Here is a 20,989-nt window from a genome sequence, read left to right as displayed (position 1 = left end):
ACAATCCAGTGAATAAAGGCAAAAATATTAAATGCATCCTTTTCAGATCATGATGCAAAAAAGATTACATGTAATAAAGAACCATGGAAAGATAGACTAAAATTTAATTGGAAACTAAATAATCTAATCCTCAAGAATGAATGGGTCAAACAACAGATCATAGAACAAATCAATAACTTCATCCAAGGCAATAACGATAATAAAACAACATACCAAAACTTATGGCATGCAGTAAAAGGAGTTCTTAGGGAAAGTTTTATGTCTCTAAATGCTTACATGAGTAAATCAGAGAAAGAAGAGATCAATGAACTGGACATACAACTAAAAAAAACTAGAAAAAGAACAAATTAAAGATCTCCAAATATCAAATCAAATTTCAAATATAGAATTAGATCAAATTAGAAATTCAATGTCAAATATCATTTAGAAACTCTAAAAACAAAAGAATAAATTAATAAAATTGAAATTAAGAAAACTATTGAACTAATAAATAAAATTAAGAGCTGGTTTTATGAAAAAAAAACGACAAGATAGATAAGCCTTTGGTTAATTTGATTTAAAAAAAGAAAGAAGAAAACCAAATTACCAGCATCAAAAATGAAAAGGAAATCAATGAAGAGGAAATCAAACAATAATTAGGAACTATGTTGCCCAAATGTATGGCAATAAATTTGACAATCTTAGTGAAAAGGATGAATATTTACAGAAGTATAAATTGCTCAGATTAACATAAGAGGAAATAAAATACTTAACCCCATTTCAGAAAAAGAAATTGAACAAGCCATTAATGAACTCCCTAAGAAAAAATCTCCAGGGCCAGGCAGATTTACAAGTGAATTCTATTGAGCATTTAAATAACAACTAATTCCAATATTATTTGGGAAAATAGGCAAAGAAGGAGCCCTACCAAATTCTTTTTACGATACAGATATGGTGTTGATACCTAAACCAGGAAGAGTCAAAACAGAGAAAGAAAATTATAGACTAATTTCCCTAATGAATATAGATGCAAATTTTTTTAATAAAATATTAGCAAAAAGATCACAGCAACTTATCTCGCAGATAATACACTATGACCAGGTAGGATTTATACCAGGAATGCAGGGCTAGTTCAATATTAGGAAAACCATCAGCATAATTGACGATATCAACAAGAAAACTAACAAATCATATAATTATCTCAATAGATGCAGAAAAAGCATTTGAGGGGCAGAGCCAAGATGGCAGAGTAAAAGCAGTGGCTTGCTTGAGCTGTCCCCCAAACCTTTCCAAATTCTTGTAAAAAAAATGGCTCTAAACAAATTCTAGAGCAGCAGAACCCACAAAAAGACAGAATAAAAGAAATTTCCAGCCCAAGGCAATCTGGATGGATGATTGCAAAGGTCTATCACACCAGGCTGGGAGAGGAACACAGTTCAGCGTGGGCATGCAGACAAAACAGGACTCAGCAAACCTGGCGAAGGCCTCAGAGGACTGAATCACAGGCAGCTGTGGTGATTTCCAGACTTCTCAACCCACAAATGCCAAAGACAACTTAGAAGGTCAGTAGGAAATGTTTGTGACCCTGGTGAGAGAGAAGCTTGGTCCCAGCCCCAGTCCCGGCACTGCCCGGGGTGGAGGCTGCTTCCAGAGCTCAGTCTGCAAACTAAAGGGGAATTGAGTGACTAATCAGAGAGGGATTGCAGGAATCTCTTTACTGGTGCTGAGGCAGGATTCTCTTGCTTTGCTCATGCTTGGATCTGGGTCACAGCTCTGAGTGGAGGTTCTGTTGCAAGGAGGAGTGCTGGAGTGGTGGAAGTTGTAGTGGTGGTGGAGAGGGAATCCTCCTCACAGTTCCAAGGCAGAAAAGAGCACTTGTGGTCAATCATAGACCAAACCACAGACCAGGATAGGAGTAAACACCTCACCTTTGATCATGCCATCTTGGAAGAATGAACAGTTTACAGGTCCTTAGAAGTATCTCTGAAGACAGATGCACAAAACCCTTGAAGCTTAGAACAGTACATTCTCCACACTGGAAGCAGACCCTTACCTTAACAAAGAATTTATAACTCAAGTAGTTGGCTGGGATCATGAGCAAACTGCACAAAAAAAAAATCAGACCATAGAATCTTTCCTTGGTGACAAAGAAGATCAAAAGATACAACCAGAAGAAGACAACAAAGTCAAAGCTCCTACATCCAAAGCCTCTAAGAAAAATATGAATCAGTCTCAGGCCATGGAAGAGCTCAAAAAGGATTTAGAGAAGCAAATAAGAGAAGTGGAGAAAAAACTGGGAAGAGAGATGAGAGTGATGCAAGAAAATCATGAAAAACAAGTCAACAGCTTGCTAAAGGAGACCCAAAAAAATACTGAAGAAAATTAGCACCTTAAAAAATAGCCTAACCCAAATGGCAAAAGAGGTCCAAAAAGCCAATGAAGAGAAGAATGCCCTAAAAAGCAAAATTGGCCAAAGGAAGTCCAAAAGCTTACTGAAGAAAATACTTCCTTAAAAATTAGAATGGAGCAATTGGAAGCTAGTGACTTTATGAGAAATCAAGACACTCTAAAACAAATCCAAAAGAATGAAAAATTAGAAAACAATGTGAAATACCTCATTGGAAAAACAAGTGACCTGGAAAATAGATCCAGGAGAGATATTTTAAAAATTATGGAACTAGCTGAAAGGCATGATCAAAAAAAGAGCCTACATATCATCTTTCAAGAAATTATTGGGGCAGCTAGGTGGCGCAGTGGATAAAGCACCGGCCCTAAAGTCAGGAGGACCTGAGTTCAAATCCAGCTTCAGACCAAACACTTGATACGTACTAGCTGTGTGACCTTGGGCAAGTCACTTAACCCCAATTGCCTCACCAAAAAAAAAAAAGACATTATCAAGGAAAACTGCCCTGAAATTCTAGAACCAGAGGGCAAAATAGAAATTGAAAGAATCCACTGATCATCTCCTGAAAGAGATCCCCAAGGAAAATTCCTAGGAATATTGTAGTGAAATTCTAGAGTTCCCAGGTCAAGGAGAAAATATTGCAAGTAATCAGAAAGAAACAATTCAAGTATTGTGGAAACACAATCAGGATAACACAAGGTTTAGCAGCTTCTACATTAAGGGACCACAGGGGATGGAATATAATATTCCAGAGGTCAAAGGAGATAGGATTACAACCTAGAATCACCTACCCAGCAAAACTGAGTATAATCCTTCAGGGGACAAAATGGTCATTCAGTGAAATAGAGGACTTTCAAGCATTCTTGATGAAAAGACCAGAGCTGAATAGAAAATTTGACTTTCAAATACAAGAATCAAGAGAAACATAAAGAGGTAAACAGGAAAGAGAAATCATGAGGGACTTATTAAGGTTGAACTGTTTACATTCCTGCATGGAAAGATGATATTTGTAACTCATGAGACCTTTGTCAGTATTAAGGTAGTTGGAGGGGGAAAATTATGTGTATGTATGTATAGATAGATAGAGGACACAGGGTGAGTTAAAGATGAAGGGGTGATATCTGGAGAATAAAATTAAGGGGTGAGAGGATTATACTGGGAGAAGGAGAAAGGGAGAGGGAAAATGGGGTAAATTATCTCACATAAAACAGACAAGAAAAGGCTTTTACAGTGGAGGGGAAATGGGAGAAGGTGAGAGGGAATGAGTGAATTTCATTCTCATCAGATTTGGCTTAAGGAGGGAATAACATATACACTCAATTGTGTATGGAAATCTGTCTTACCCTACAGGAAAATAGGGGGCAAGGGGATAAGAGAGCAGGGGGATGATAGAGGGGAGGTCAGTTTGGGGGAGGGGGTAATCAGAAGCAAACACCCCTAAGTAGGGACAAGGTCAAAAGAGAGAATAGAATAAATGGGGGGCAGGATAGGATGAAGGGAAATACAGTTAGTTTTTCACAACATGACTACTGTGGAAGTGTTTTGCATGACTACACATGTATAACCTGTATTGAGTTGGTTGCCTTCTCAATGAGGGTGGAGGGAGGAAGGGAGAAAATTTGGAACATAAAGTTTTAAAAACAAATGTTAAAAATTGTTTTCACATGCAACTGGGAAATAAAATATACAGGCAATGTGGTATAGAAATCTATCCTACTCTACAGGAAAATAGAAGGGGAAGGGGATAAGAGAAGGTGAGGAGATAGAAGGGAGGGCACATTAGGGGAAGGGGTATTCAGAATGGGTGAGGGAGGGACGAGATGGGGAAAAAATTTGGAACTCAAAATCTTGTGGAAGTGAATGTTGAAAACTAAAAATAAATAAATTAATAAAATCTGAAAAAAAAAAAAGAAAAAGCATTTGACAAAATACAACACCCATTCCTATTAAAAACTCCATTATAAATGGAGTCTTCCTAAAAATGATAAGTAGCATCTATCTCAAACCATCAGCAAGCATTATATGTAATGGGGATAAGCTAGAAGCATTTCCAATAAGATCTGGGGTGAAATAAGGATGTCTCTTATCACCACTCTTGTTTAATATTGTACTAGACATGTTAACTCTACCAATAAGAGAAGAAAAGGAGATTAAAGGAATTAGAATAGGCAAAGAAACAAAGTTGTCACTCTTTGCAGATGATATGATGGTATACTTAGAGAATCCTAAAAAATCAAGTTAAAAAATACTTGAAATAATAAACATCTTTAGCACACTTGCAGGATGTAAAATAAACCCATTTAAATCATTGGCATTTCTATATATAACTAACAAAGTCCAACAGCAAGAGATAGAAAGAGAAATTCTATTTAAAGTCACTGTAGACATTATAAGATATCTGGGATTCTACCTCCCGAAACAAACCCCGAAACTATATGAACACAATTACAAAACATTCTTCACACAAATAAAGTCAGATCTAAATAATGGGGAAAATATCAGTTACTAATGGGTAGGCCACGTTAATATAATAAAAATGACAATTCTACCTCAATTAATTTACTTATTCAATGCCATACCAATCAAACTACCAAAAATGATTTTATAAAGCTAGAAAAAAGCAATAGCAAACTTAATTCATCTAGAAGAACAAAAGGTCCAGAATATCAGGATATCTCGTTTGGTCATAAATTCTTCCTTTCTCCATAGATCTAACAGGTAAACTATTCCTTGGCTCTCCTAGTTTGCTTATGGTATCAGTCTTTATATCTAAATCATGTACCCATTTTAATTTTATCTTGGTATAGGGTGTAAAATGTTGGTCTATGCCTAGTTTCTGCCATACTATTTTCCAGTTTTCCCAGCAGTTTTTTTTAAATAGTGAGTTCTTATCCCAGAAGATGAAGTCTTTGAATTTATCAAATAGTAGATTACTGTAGTCATTGACTATTGTGTCTTGCATACCTAACCTATTCCATTTATCCACCACTTTATTTCTTAGCCAGTACCAAGTAGTTTTGATGATTGCTGCTTTATAAGACAATTTAAGATCTGGTACAGCTAGGCCTCTGTTGCATCATGGACCCCTTTGGCTATCTGGCAAAATCTCAGGATAATGGTGTTTTTTTTAAACCCTCATAATTGAAGAAAATGCTGAATTTCAGTTGGAGATGGTGAAAATAAAAATATAGAGATTTTTGTTATGAAAGTTCATAGACCCTCTTGGAATTTATCCACAGATCTGTGGTATGTGCACCCCAGGTCAAAAAGCACTATTCTAGTGGATATTTTTGATAAAAACAAAACAAAGCAAAATGAAACCAATGTATCTGAGCCTTCTGAAGATAAATTATTATTATTATGAACAGTTACAAGGGGAGAAACGTACTGGATACTCATGATGACATTGCCAAGTTAGTTTTATCTAATCTAATCTAAGTTTTATCTATCTAATGCTCAGGGTCATCAAGGAGGGAGAGGAGTAGTTTTAATTGGTTGTTATAGAACCAAAAGTTGATCTAATGTTTATCATAATCCAACCTAGAACTAGAGGATGAAGGAATGGTTGAAGGCTGCTAGACAGATCTTCCTACTACCTACCCTCTCTGTTAATGTGATGAATTCCAACAATTCAACTTAACAGACACCTATTAAGTGTTTGATATTTGCAATACAATGTCAGATACTGATAATACAAACACAAAAATGCAACAGCCCCTGCCCTGGAGAAGCTTACATTCTCCTAAAGGACTGTGATATAAAAGTGCATCCTAAGGAATCAAAAGGAAGAAGCATTAACAACTGGGGAAATTGGGAGAGGCCTACTGTAGGCACTGGCATTTGAGCTATGCTCTAAAGGAAGCTAGGGAGTCAATGAAGTATCTTTGAGGGAGGATTGCATTCCAGACATAGTGGTTAGGGACCACCTGTGCAAAACCCATGGAGATGGGAATGGATTGTCCCATAGGGGAGCAACTTGTAGGACAGTTTGACTGGAGCAGAAAATGCACAAAAGAAAATACAATTAAATAAGACTGAAAAAATAGAGGAGATCCAGATTGTGGAGAATCTCAGATGCTAGACTGGACTGAGGATATAAAGTATATACTAGTGCTCCAGAACCCTTGAAGGAGTAATGGACACAACTGAATTTCCAGAAAGCATTTGAATGACTTCCTTTCCACTTCCTACCTAACTAAAGTTGTGGGGATTTCCATCAGGGGCCTACTGTTATCCCTTCCACATCATGGTTAGGAGAACAGCCCCATGACCTGGAAAATCCAACCTAAAATTCTTTGGCCCTCCCTTCAGACCAGAGAAGAAGTCTGAATTATTATGGTATTAAAAGATAAAATATGTTGATATTATGCAATCACATACATACATTTTATGCATTTCTGAGTTTCTAAATTTTTTTCTGTGTTTTTTTGGCATGTTGTCTGTGGCTTCCACAGCACTCTCAAAAAATTCCCATTTAATTTCTTATGCCGACCCGCGATATATCGAAACTACAATGGGACAGTCATGATGTGATAGGGATAATGGTAGAAGTCTACAAATGCAGCAGTGGGATTATTTCCCTTACTCAAAGTGAAAAGATAAGTATATGCAGGGTGTCCCAAGAGTCTTTATGTGGTTTTAAGTTATTAAAGCTATTATTTAAGTTTTAATTATTAAAACCTAAAACCACATGAAGACTTTTGGGACACTCTATATGCAGAGGCAGCTAGATAGCACAGTGGATAGTGAGCTGGACCTGGAGTCAAGAAGACCTGAGTTTAAATTTTACCTCAGATGATGACTAGGTGTGTAACCCTTTAGTAAGCCATTTAATCAAGGGTTATTGTAAGATAAAATGAGATAATATTTGTAAAGCACTTGGCAAACCTTAAAGTATCATATAAATGCTATTATTATTGTGTGCCTCTTTCCTTCAACTTCTCCTCTTGATAAGTTTTTAGGTTCTCTTGCTATGATAGCAGCCTTCTTCTGAATATACTGTACCTTTTCATTGTTGTTCTTAAAATGTTATATCCAGAATCAAACATGGTCCTCCAGATCAGACAACTGACTTCCCATGTTCCCATACTAATTGTATTTAAAGGTAACTTTCCCTTTTTAGCGTCCATATCACTCACATAGGTGACTATTATGGTCCACTAAAGCCCTCATCTTTCTCACCCAAATTGCTGCTAAGTCAGGTCTCCCCCACTCTATAATTTGTTTACCTGATTTTATTTTTAGTCTAAAAGTGGAATTTCACATTCTACTTTTGTGACACATTCACAGCATTGAAGTTTATCTTGTTGCACTAAACCCAGCATTCTGTTTTCCTGACTCTGTGCTGGGAAAGAGAAGGTTCTGATTCCAAGAGGCAACAGGGCTTTAAGAATAGAGGCAATGAGATATAGTAGATATAGCACTATTGGACTTGTAGTAAGGAAGGCTTGGGTTCCAGTCTTGCCTTTAACTTAATAACTATGCAACCCTAGACTAGTCAACCTCAGTGTTTGTCAGTGAACTCCCTAGACTTTCTCTACTAAATCATGTGTTGGAATGAGAAATCTTTCATATATAGGATTTTTTTTTTTTACTTAGGCAGTTGGCGTTAAGTGACTTGCCCAGGGTCACACAGTATGTGTCAAGTGTCTGATAATATTTATATAGTGCCTATTATGTGCCAAGTACTATGCTAAGCAGTTTACAATTATCATCTCATTTGACTCTGACAACGACCATGAGAGGTAGGTGCTATTATAATCCCCATTTTACAGATGAGGAAACTGAGGCAGACGGGTTAAGGGACTTGCCCAAGGTCACACAGCTAGTATCTAAGATCAGATTTCATCAGGCCTTTCCAATTCCGTGCTCTATCCACTAGGCCACCTAGCTGCCCCTTTATCTAATATGCCAGTTCTCCTCATAGTTGCATGCCAGGGCACAAAAACTAGGAATGAAGACATCTATAAAAATTCTTCACGTTACCTAAGAGATCCAGTAAGTTACATGGTATTCACATTCCTCAGAGTTACGAAAGAGTCAGTGAGCAAAATGCTTTTTGTTTTCATTCGGTAAAGCGTTAAATGTGTTCCAGCCTTTAAATAGCATTTCAGAACTACCTTCCTAGAGATGCTGCTAGGGTTAAATATCTAGTAGATAATTGAAAAGAAGAAGAAAATGCTATGAAGAAAAAATAGATGATTTCCCCATTTGTAACTATACCCCAGAGTTATGACATGAGGTGGACACTAATTAAGCCCTTCAGTCATTTTTCAGTCTGACTCTTTATGACCCCATTTGGGGTTTTTTTTGGCAAAGATACTGGAGTAGTTTGCCATTTCCTTCTCCAGCTCATTTTACAGATGAGGAAATGGAGGCAAATAGGGCTAAGTGAGTTGCCCAGGGTCATGTTGTCATGCTAATGTCTAAGGCCGGATTTGAACTCAGGAAGATGAGTTTTCATGGCTCATGGCACTCTATCCTCTGTACCACCCAGCTGCCCAAATTAAGCCTTAACATTTCCACTCCCACCCCTGTTTAACAAAAGGAGTAATTTCCTTATTTCCACACGTTCCTAAATTTTATTTTGCAGAAGTTTAAATGTCTTTATTGCAAGGAAATAAGTATTTCATCTCATTTCCTAAGACTCGATAACCTATGATACCTTCAGCTTTGACAAAATGTGAACCTCATGAATTGTATTAAGCTTTTATCGTAAGGAAATTATATGTCACTCTGTCAAAATGTCACCATAAATTTTTGTTCTGCCTTTTTTTGCTTCAGTTCCCTTTCAGTATTGCCTTTGTGTATTGACTCTACAATAATAATGATAATAATAACTCATATTTGTGCAGTGATTTGCTCTTTGCATATATTCTCACCACTTTATGGGTAAATCACTTACCGTCTGGGGGCCTTGCTCTTTCCTAATCTGTAAGATGAAGAGGTTGAGCTAGATGCTCTGAGGTCCCTTTCACCTCTAAAACTAGGATCTCATAACTTCCTTTGATCATCACAGAATTATCACCTCCATTTTGCAGATAAGGAAACTGAACCTGGTGCAAAAGTATGCCTCACTTTATGCAGTAGGAAAAAAAAATACAGTCTGTAAAGGGGACCCTGTTTAGTTCAATTTAAAGTGCAATAAGGAAGTTTTCTATTTAAAACAATCTTTATTTTAAATTCTTTTGGGAAAACAATACTTAAATAGAACAATCACTATATTTTGTATTTCATGTTTTTGTATATTTTAAGAGAGCTACTTAAAGGACTTACAGGGTGTTAATTAGGATCACTCACTGATTCAGTTAGCATTAGGGCTCTCTGTGTGAATTTGAGGAGTTTCTAAATGAGAAGGCTTGATCACTTTCTTATCTATTTCAACTCCTACATTTGGTAGCAAAGTCTCTCCAAATAAGTGTTCAGTTAGTAACTTGTGTTACTAAGTGTTACGTGTTCAGTTAGTCATATGCACATGACATACATACAAAAGAGATTTATTAACAGCTGGTTGGAGATGAAGAGGGGGTGTTGAGATCCTCCAGATCTATGTCCAGATTAGAGTGATAACAAGAGGTGATAAGTCTTCCAAAGATGGCTTTCCAGCCCTCCCTTTTGTAAAGAAAATGGCCTCCCACCTCTGGAATGTGTTAGACACTTCAGAATCCTTCTGGGAGTTCCAGGATGGTGACTGCTTGAGAGAAAAATGTATTACAATCTACATTTTGGGGTCTTTGAGTGTAGTAATTCGTAGAGGGGCTTGGAATATTTCCTGTTTTATTCAAGATTGATTGATGAGGAGATTGAAGATGATCTCTCTCTGTGTTTCCAGGGTTATTTGGGCTGAGCTGGATATTTGTCTATGATGTTATAATTGGAAAATAGAGGGAGATTTTTCAGCTGGTTCCAGAAGTGGAGGAGGGGGGAGAAAATATTAAGCAATTAAAACTGCACAGGTGTATAGGATAGTGACCAATTAAAATGGACAAAGATCTTCCCAGGAAGTTTTGCCTCTAAATTTTTTGGCATTGGATTAATTAATCAATGAACATTTATTGAGTGCCGACTATGTGTCAAGCACTATACTAAGTGCTGGGGGTACAAAAAGAGGCCAAAAAATAGTTCATGTCCCTCAAGGATCTTACAGTCTAATAGGGAAGCCAACATGCAAATGACAAACAGTTTGCAAATAAATATATACAAAACAAACTATATACAGTATAAATAGGAAATAATTAACAGAGGGATGGCACTAGAATTAAGATGAGTTAGGTAAGGCTTCCTGTAGCAGATGGGATTTTAGTTGGGACTTAGAGGAAGCCAGGGAGCTCAGTACCTAGAATGAAAAGTGGAGAGCCTTCCAGGCATGAGACACAGACAGAAAAAAATGCCCAGAACTGAGATGGCCTTGGGTTGTTCTTTCAAGTGAACATCAAGTGAAGATCAAAGGCCTGATGGAAGGTATTTTTGACTTTTCCCCTCAGGATTCTACAAGTGAATGCTAACTCAGATCCTATAAGGAAGGGATTATAATCTTCCAGTACACTGAGATCCTGACAAAGGGAGAATATAGCTATGTATAATGTGTTTATGTAGTATGTATTTTCTTGCAAGCACATCAATTCACTTACATTCCTCAAAATGGTTGACACTTGCAGTTACAAAATTCTAAGAAGCAAAAAAAAAAAATGCTTATTTCTTTGCACAAGAAGGATCATGGAAACCACACAATAAAGAAACATAAGAAGGTACAGAGACCACAAAATCAAATACTATGAAATGAATCGTGGTAGCCACAGTTTAAGGAGTCCTTCAACAAAGGCTTGCAAAATGGTGAACTGAAAATGGACCTTTTAAAAGCCATAAGTATGATCATTCCATCTTCATGTCAAATGACATTAAGCCAAGCCATCCATCCTTTTAAATGTGACCCACCATTAAGATATCCCATGTACCCTACACATCAAAAAAAGGAGAAAATATATACATAACTAAGATATCCTCAGAAGTTTGCTAGCCCTTAATAGTGGTAATAAGCATTTATCCTGTAGACATCCCAATTTTCAACTGCAAAAAGCCCAGAGTTGAATCATGGCATTTTTGCATTAGCCATTGAGACATCTATGCTCATGTTGCAAGGTGCCTTAGGTACTGATTGCTTTATGGAGTGTATTAGAACCTGTGTTTGGAGCTGAAGTTAGTAATCATCTTGGAGTCTACCTTAGTTAAAACTGTTCCCGGGGGAAGACAGCTAGGCATTTAGCAAAAAAGGGACTCAGTGACAACAAAACCTTGATGGAGACAGGAAAAGGACTACATAGAAGCGTGGGCCAGCAGGGACTCTTTAGGCAAGGCATGTTATCAGAAGCCACTTCTGGGAAGATTTATCGCCCTCCCCACAAGATGTCACCGCCCTAGGGCAGGGCCCTGATTGCCTCCTTGCTACTTCTAGCTCTACCTTTCTATTAAGAATCCTAAAGCCTGTAATTAATCCTAGCAATACTTGATAAAAGGAAACATAAATGACTGTCACAAAGGAAAAAAGTCGTGCCTATGTTAGTGACAATCACCAGGAAAACGACTGAAGATCACTCTTTACGACTATAGAATGATAGCTTGCCTTTTTCTCATATTTAAAGGCAACCCCTTGTTCTGACATTGGCTTTTTTGTAACTTCTAAAGAAGGAAATTTTGTAATTTCCTTTGTATTTTATTCCAGTGTGTCTAATGCCTTAGAGAGTGTTAAAGTCCAAAAGGATAGCTAGCAACTGTGTCTTTCTCACACTACAAGGCAATATACAATTAGACACCTAATACATTCTTTCCATGGCAGAAAGACTCATTTTCCTGAGTTCAAATACAGCCTCAGACACTAGCTGTGTGACCTGGGCAAGTCACTTAACCCTGTTGTCTCAGTTCTTTATCTGTAAAATGAGCTAGAGAAGGAAATGGCAAGCTACTCCAGTATTTTTGCCAAGAAAACCCCAAATGGGGTCATGAAGAGTTGGATACGACCGAAGGTGAGCTGCATAATTAATAAGCCTCAGAATGAGGAAATTGCTCATTCCTAACTTAAACCTTTTGTGATATCATTTAAATATGTTGACTCTCATTCTAATGAAAGGGATACACAGGGGAGGATGGATAGATATTGATATATAAATGATAGATAGAGATAGGTGATAGAAAAAATAGCATGGGCAGATAAAGATAGATGCTAGGGAGAGAGAGAGAGAGAGAGAGAGAAGGGGCAGATAGATAATAGGTAGAGATAAATGATAGATTGATAGATGATAGATAAGACGGGTGGGTAGGTAGGATGGATAGATAGATAAGTAGATAATAGGTAGATACATGATAGATTGGTGGATAGATAATTGCTACTACTTATATAGTGCTTTAAAGTTTGCAAAGTGTTTTGCATAGGCTATCTCATTTGATCCTCTCAAAACTGCTCTTATTATCCCCATTTTATAGATGAAGAAACTGAGGTTGAGAGGCAACATAGGATCACACAACTACTAAATGTCTGAGGCAGGAATCAAACTCAAGTCTTCCTGACTCCAAGTCCATTATGCATTAGCTGCCTAGAGATAAAGCATTTAAGTGCTTACTTTTGTTGCCAGGCACAGGGCTGTATATTCAGAAGCTCAGAAAGTCCAGGCTTTGCTCAGATCCTCCAAACAGTTCACATTTCCAGGAAGGATTGGCCTTTACCAGTACTTCAGTCCTATGTCTTCTGTTGTGGCAAGAAGGGGATAAGGAGTTAGTGAAGGTATTAGAGTGCGATCCCCCAGCACCATCATACACAGAACAACTGAAGAGATACACACACAAGAATAAACCCCAGTAGTGCCTAGATTCTGGAATCATGCTCTGGGAGATTCTGAGAGCATTTCCCTAGCCAGACTGAACTGATTATTGTTGGTTAGATCCCTCTTGAAACAACAGTGATCACCCAGATAGGTACAGATCAGTTCTTTCTGGATCTTTATTAATATGTCCAAGCAGTATCAATTAGGTTTGTTGGGTCTTCTAGTCCAATCAGTGGACCTAGGTTTGAAGCCTAGCCATGCCTCAGTTTCCTCATCTGTAAAAGAGGGGGAAGAATTAGACTAAATTATCTGTGAGAGTCTTCTAGTTCTAAAATATGTGTGTGAAAAAAAACTCATTTATTTTTGTAAAAGATCTGTTTTATTGTGATAACATAGTAGCACAAGTGAGGAGTTAGTCATTCAACCTTTCAAACTATGTGCCATAGCAGTTCAGATAAAGTCAATGTATTGTCTCAGAGTGGTTGAACTAAAAGAACTCAGTGGTCCTTTCCAAATCTGAAATCCTGTGATTCCAACATCCTTTCTAGCTCTCAATTCCATAATTCCATGGTTTGCTGTTATCTTTTAAGTAAAAATAACCCACATTAATGGTATTTTGGGTTTAATATCTTCCTAACTTAAGAATTTGTCATAGAAAATAAAATGTAAAGTTCATGGGAGCAGGGACTGTTTCATTTTTGTCTTCCTTTCATGGTACCTGGCAAATCGTAATTAGCTAATTAATAAATGCTTTTTGGTTGATGAATTGATTTTTTGATTAGAAGTCACCATGAAGTACATAGGATGGTACTTACCATGTCTGGAGGATTGAGAAGAAGTGAATTTGACCTATCTGCTATTACCATTTCAGCAGCAACTGGGAGTAATGGCGTCACAGCAACTGTGATAAATTAGTGAGGGTTTTAACCTCACTGCTGGAGCATTGTAAAAACCAGAAAGTTTGTGTGGTGTTAAGCAAATAGATATGCATTTTAACATACCTACCAAAGACAAAATGAGACTTTGCAAAGACTGTCCTGTCCTGTTTTGCTAATCCAGAACATTGCCTGTGTTACTCAGTACTGTCTGGTAGGGTCTTTCATGAATCATTTGTTACCATTATGGGTCCACTAAGGCCCAACATACTCCAATAATATGAAATGCCTTGACTGCTGTATGTGTGTTCCTCAGAGCTGTTGAACCAGCTTGCCAAAGAAAGTATTTCAGTCTGAAGAGAACCAGGGCTGAGCTTTTAATTAGACACTCATTTCTCACTGATCTTTCCAGAACAGGAAGTCTTTAGACATGCAATGACTTCAAAAAAGAAAATTAATCCAGTTTTAATTGACACAGATGTGCTGCCTCTCAACAAAATATTCAGAGTTCCCAATGCCTTGTGATTGAATTAAGGAAACTCCATTGAGATGGACTTAGGCAGCTGAACTCCTTTGTTCTCATCACACTTTGATTCTCAAGTGAGGAAAAACAGTATGAAATAATGTCACTCCTTTATTCAACTCGACATGTTCTTATTCACTTTGCTTTATATTGTGTCATTTTGACAAATGAGATAATGTATGTATTATGCTTTGCAAACCTTCTGACCTTCTATAAATGTGAACCACTGGGATTGTTTTGCTGCAAATTATATTTGCCCTGAATCAGGCTAAAAGCACAGAAACCAAGGTTTTCAGAATGGCATAGCAAACCTCTAAGCCCCAAAGTGGATTTTGTCCACAGTTTTCTGATAGTATTTTATTTACTGGGAGGAGAAGAAAGAGTAGAGGATAATATATAATATTAATAATGTAATTAATATACAGAATAATACAATATAATACAATAATATACAGAACCCTCATTCCTCTCCAAAACTCTGAAGATTCTCTAGCATGCCCCAGAATCTTCCTCATTCTAGAAGTTCAGTCTACCGTACCCCTATGCCATGCTTCCTTTTATGTGTTGTCTTCCCTTGTTAGGATATAAGGTCCTTGAGGGCAGGGACTAGCTTTCTAAATTCCCATTGCTTAGCACAGGGCATGGCACATAAAAAGTGTTCAATAAATGCTTGTTGACTGACTGGCTGAGTGAAAGCTGAAAACCTGGCCTCATTTTACAGAAAAAATTGAGACCATTTACATTGAATCCCCTCTTCCTCATCTATCACTTAAGTACCACTCTCTCCTTTTTCATCCATCTTTCACATGATGAAGTGACCTTACTCCTTACTAAGGCTAACCTCTCTATTTGTTCATGTGATCCCATTCCATCTCATCTCCTCCAACATATTGCCACCTCTTGCATACCCACTTGTTCACTTATTTTCAATCTCTCTCTCTCTCTCTCCCTCTCTGTCTACTGGCTCATAAACTATTGCCTACAAAGTTGCACGTCTCCCCTGTTCTGAAAAACGCTTGATACTTCCATCCCTGCTAACTATTGTCCTATTTCTCTTTGTAGCTAAACTCCTCAAAAAGGTTTTCTACCTATTGTAGAAAACCTTTCTCTCTTTCCTTTCACTTTCCCTCCTTTCTCTCTTTCTCTCCTTTCACTCTCCTCTTAACTTCTTATAATTTGGCTTCTGACCTCATCATGCCATCAAAACTAATATCCTTTTTTCAGTCCTCACTCTCTGCAGCTTTTGAGACTGTTGATCACTCTCTCCTCTTTGATATACTCTTCTCTCTAAGTTTTCAGATCACTACCCTCTCCTGGTTCTTCTCCTACCTATCTGACTGCTCCTTCTCTGTCTCCTTTGCTGGATCTTCCTCCAGATAATGCTCTCTAACAATAGGTGTCCCTCAGGGTTCTGTCCTGATCCCACTTCTTTTCTCCCTCTATACTCCTTCACTTAGTGATCTCAGCAGCTTTCATGGATTTAATTACTATTTCCATGCTGATGATTCCCAAATCTACCTTTCCTGCCCATTTCTCTGCTGACCTCCAGTCTCACATCTCCAACTGCTTTTCAGATATAATGAACTGGATGACTAGTAGACATCTTAAACTCAACATATCCAAAACAAAACTCCTTGTCTTTCCCCCTAAAGTTCCACCCCATACAACTGTCACCTCATGTCTTGATTACTACAATAACCTGCTGGTGGGTTTGCCTGCCTCAAGTCTTTCCTCAACTCTAATCCATTCTCCATTTAGCCACTAAACTGATTTTCTTTACATACACACACACCACTCAGTAAACTCCAGTGGCTTCCTATTACATCCAAGAGCAAATACAAAGTACTCTGGCATTCAAAGCTCTTCATATCCTAGCCCCTCCTACTTTTCCAATCTTCTTATACTTTATTCCCCAATACATACTCTCTGATCTAGTGACACTGGCCTCTTGCTAGTTTGTGAATAAGACACTCCATCTTTTGGCTCCAAGCATTCTCTTTGGCTGTCCCCCATGCCTGGAATGCTCTCCCTCTTCCATTCTGACTGCTGACCTCCCTGGCTTTCTTTAAGTCTTAACTAAAATCTCACTTCCTACAGAAAGCCTTTCCCAATATCTTCTAATTCCAGTGCCTTCTTTCTGTTAACTATTTCCTATTTATCCCTGTGTACAGTTTGCTTTGTATATATTTGTTTGCATGTTGTCTTTTTCAATAGATTGTAGGCTCCTTGAGGGCAGGGACTGTCTTGCCTCATTTTGTATCCCCAGCATTTAGCACAGTGCCTGTCACATAGAGATACTTGGTAAATGTTTATTGAATTGAATTGGTAAACTGATGCAGACACATACAGCTATGTAGCAAGTAATTCAACAAAGTGAATCTATATGAAAAGAATAGTTACAAAGGTACCAAATGGAGGCTGGGGTGATATTATATTTATAGAGCTGATTGCCTTTGTTTGCCATACTGTGAGATCCTTGAGAACAAAGACTATTTAATTTTTGTCTTTGTACCCTCAGCACCTAGCATGGTGTCTGGAACTCAGTAGGCATTTAGTTAACACTTGTTGATTGATAATGAAAGAAATGATTATTAATAACCAATGATTTGGGGAGATCCAAAGTTCTCCCATTTTTTTTGAAAGTCCTCATTTTAAGGCTCAGCCTCTGAGGGACAAGATTGATGATAGCAGATACGATTAATATTCTCCTCAATCTAGATATTGTTACCCCATCCAGCCTTACAAGGAATTTAATCTGAGGTGAAACTCCCAGCCCACTGTGTTCTGCTCAGGCTTGTGTGGTGGTGGTAGAGGTAGATATAGACCCTTTGTCTAGATTTCCCCAAGGTTAGGAGTGATTAGGAAGTAAATGACATGATCAAAGTTACATTCCCCTAATCCCTCATTAGAATAGGTCCACTTGTCATTATAATATTCAATCTCTCTCATTAATTGTTAACCAATAAGAGTTGCTTGCCACCTTCAAGAACACCTACTCTTCCAAGGGCATCTAAACTGTGAGCTCACCACTATGATTCACACTTGGTATTTGAGAATGTTACTGACTCATCTGTTCTTTTCATACAGATTCACTTTGTTTAACTACTTGCTACATAGCTGTATGTGTCTGTATCTGATTACCAATTCAATTTAATAAACATTTATCAAGTGTCTGTATGTGACAGGCACTGTACTAAATGCTGGGGATACAAAATGAGGCAAGACAGTTCCTGCCCTCTAGGATAAATAATATGCTAGTATTATTAATAAAATGATTAACCATCCAGAGATTTTGTCTCTTGAACTTTTTGAATGTAATGATTTCCTCTGTATGTTTGGCTAATTTTAAGAGACATCTCACCAAATTTTGAAAATCTAGACTCTCTGGATCTCTGAAATATAAAGGAGAGAGAGGATGATCAATAATGTTGAGTACATCAGATAGCTCACAGGGGGATGAGAACTGAAAATTACAACAATAGTAGAAAAGCCCTCTTCTCCTAGCCTTTCTGTGTATCATTTATTCACTCTTGATCTTTCTTCACCTTGACAAAGGCCTTTCTCTGACATGACATATTACCATTAGACCCAGAAAGGGTTACAGTGTTCCTACCTAACTTAGGAAAACTCAAGTCAGTCTTTGGTGATGACTAGTTATAGTTCCTGGTGAAATAAATTCTTTTTCATATGAATTCTCATGTGATACGAGCATGGAGATTCTTTCTCTCCAACAGGTTAAAATCAGCATTATGAGAGTAATCTTTCATCAAAAGCTATCAATATTCATACAACTTGTTTCTTTAATGACTCCTGCCCTAATGGAGTAGATATATAAATATGACTTGGAAAGCAATGTTTAACCCTTTCATTTAGTTATATAAGGCATGAAATTTAATAAACAATATTTTAAGGCCCTAATCGATGGTTTAACATATGCAGATATCTGTCTTGGTCTCCCCCTCACTCATCTATATACTTTAGTCCCCTTCATCATTACATCATCATTATGTGTCTGTTCTATTGAGTATTGCCGAAATGGTACACCAGAAATTATCCCTGATTTCTAAAAGTTCAAAATCATACAAAATGACACCCAAAGAAGGAGAAAATAGGTTTCCACTTACCCAAGGTTTATGCCAGGCCTCCTCACTGGAGATCTGAAGAACTCACCATGGGTAGTTTTGGTGGCTGGATGGCACAGTGGACAGAGTGCTAGGCCTGAAGTCAGACAGACTCGTTTTCTCAAGTTCAAATCTGGCCTCAGGCACTTAACTAACTGTGTGACCCTGGGCAAGTCACTTAACCCTGTTTGCCTCATTTTTCTCATCTGTAAAAAGAGCTGCAGAAGGACATTAACGGCAAAACATTCCAGTATCCTTGCCAAGAAAATCCCAAATGGGGTTACAAAGAATCAGACAAAACTGAAATGATGGAACAAGAGCACGCTAGGTGCTATTGATGTGAAGATCAAATGAGTCACATATGTGAAGCTCTCTGCAGACTTTTAAGGTGCTATGTAACTGCTAGCTATGATGATGATAATGTCCCATGACAGACAGTACATTTTTTAAGTTAGGAAGGAGGAATGCTCTGTCTTTTAAAGGGTTCATCAATGAATACTAAAATTTTCCAGGCGCTTTCCTTACAGTGTGGTTATTGACAGATAATTAACAGCATCACTTAAGAATGGCAAGCCAACATCATTATTAATGCTAGATGAAGAAGTTATAAAACACAAAGATAGCACCTTTATTTACCATCCTTCCTTGATTTTACATTGTACTTTACAGTTTTTAAAAGTTCTTTTTTTTTAACAACAACCTTATAGAGTTGGCTCTTCAAATATCCTCCCTATTTTGTAGATGAGCAAAGTGAGGCTCAGAAAGCGTAGGTGACTTGCCTAGAATTAGTAACACAGCTAAATAGATAGCTGACCAATACTCAAATCCAGATCTTCTAAGTCCAGTATTGTTTCTACTCTGCTTTCGTGTTCCCCCGTGTCTTCAAGGAAGATTATGTGCAAATCACATTTTTACCATCAAATCCCATCTTTTCCATAGCTAACATAATATCAGGCCTGCTGATGGGACATTGAGTAAGGTTACATGGACTAAAGAATTGTCAAACAGTTATCTAAGGTCTTTAGTGAGAAGCTCACTCCTGAGAGAGGCAATCAGGAAAATCTTTCTCAAGAAGGCAGTCTTTGAATTGGGCTTCATAAATAAGACTTCAACAGGTGGGAAAGGGGACATTTCTGCTATGGGGAATATCATGAGCAGAATCATGGAAGTTTATGAACCCAAGGATATTTTCAGAAGAGAGTAAATTAGTCCATTTGGAATAGAATACAAAGACCATGGAGAAAACTAATATGACATAAAGTTAGAAAAGTAAGATGACGCCAGATGGTGGGGGGCCTTGAATATGAGATGAAGGTGTTCGAACTTTACTCAGTAGACACTGGGGATCCATGGAAGACTTTTGAGCAAAGGAGAGACATGACCAGATTCATAAATAAGGAAGTTAAGTCTGGCATCAGTATGAAGGGTGGCTTAAAAGGGAAGAGAATGGAGGAAAGGCAGCTTTTTAGGAGGCTTTGGCATTAGTCCACATAGGTGGAAATGAAAGCCACTACAGTAATGGACACAATAACAGAAAGAAGAGGATAGATATGAAGAAAAATTCAGAGGATAAAATTTATGGAACTTTAGTAATTAATTGGAAGGCAGCTAGGTAGTACAGTAGACAGAGCACTGGGCCTGGAGTCAGGAAGACTCATCTTTAGGAGTTTAAATCTGGCCTCAGATACTTACTAGCTGTGTCACCCTGAGCAAGTCATATAATTCTGTTTTGCCATTCTTCATTTGTAAAATGAGCTGGAAAAGGAAATAACAAACCACTCCAGTATCTTTGCCAAGAAAACCCCAAATGGGGTCACAGAGTCGCACACGACTGAACAACTGAACAACAACAACAACAAATTAATTGGATATGAGAGGTGAGGGAAATGATTCCAAAAAGTAATGCTGACCTTTTGAATATTGTTTATTATGCAGGTGTCGGTACTACTGACAAAAAAAAATAGCGACATCAAAAGGAACAAATTATGAGCAAGGTCAGTTTTGGCCAGGTTTGAAGTTGCAGTGGGACATTTCTGCTAAAGGCATGACAGCTAGACAAGTGTATCTGGAGCTGGGAAAAGAGGTCAGGACTGGGGATAAATGTTAATATTATCTGAATGGAAGCCACCACAATAGCTAGGGAAGTGAATAAAATTAACAAAGAAGAAAACATAGAGGAAGAAGAGATGAGTTCCCAGGAAAGAAGCTTCACAAAGGAAAAGAAACCACCATAGGAAAAGGTAACACAATGACCATAGAGGTAGAAAGAGAGC

The 20,989-nt window shown here is 37.7% G+C and overlaps 1 protein-coding gene across 1 annotated transcript in view; it reads left to right on the top strand.

Moving 5' to 3' along the window:
• Positions 1–20,989, top strand: part of PALLD (palladin, cytoskeletal associated protein) — a 520,996-nt gene that overhangs the window by 239,641 nt on the left and 260,366 nt on the right. The window lies entirely within an intron of this gene.

The sequence above is a fragment of the Vombatus ursinus genome, unplaced genomic scaffold, assembly GCF_900497805.2.
Source record: "Vombatus ursinus unplaced genomic scaffold, bare-nosed wombat genome assembly UNPS02014821.1, whole genome shotgun sequence".
NCBI classification, from domain to species: domain Eukaryota; kingdom Metazoa; phylum Chordata; class Mammalia; order Diprotodontia; family Vombatidae; genus Vombatus; species Vombatus ursinus.
Note: the sequence above shows the minus strand (reverse complement) of the source record. Positions and strands in the feature narration are given on the sequence as shown.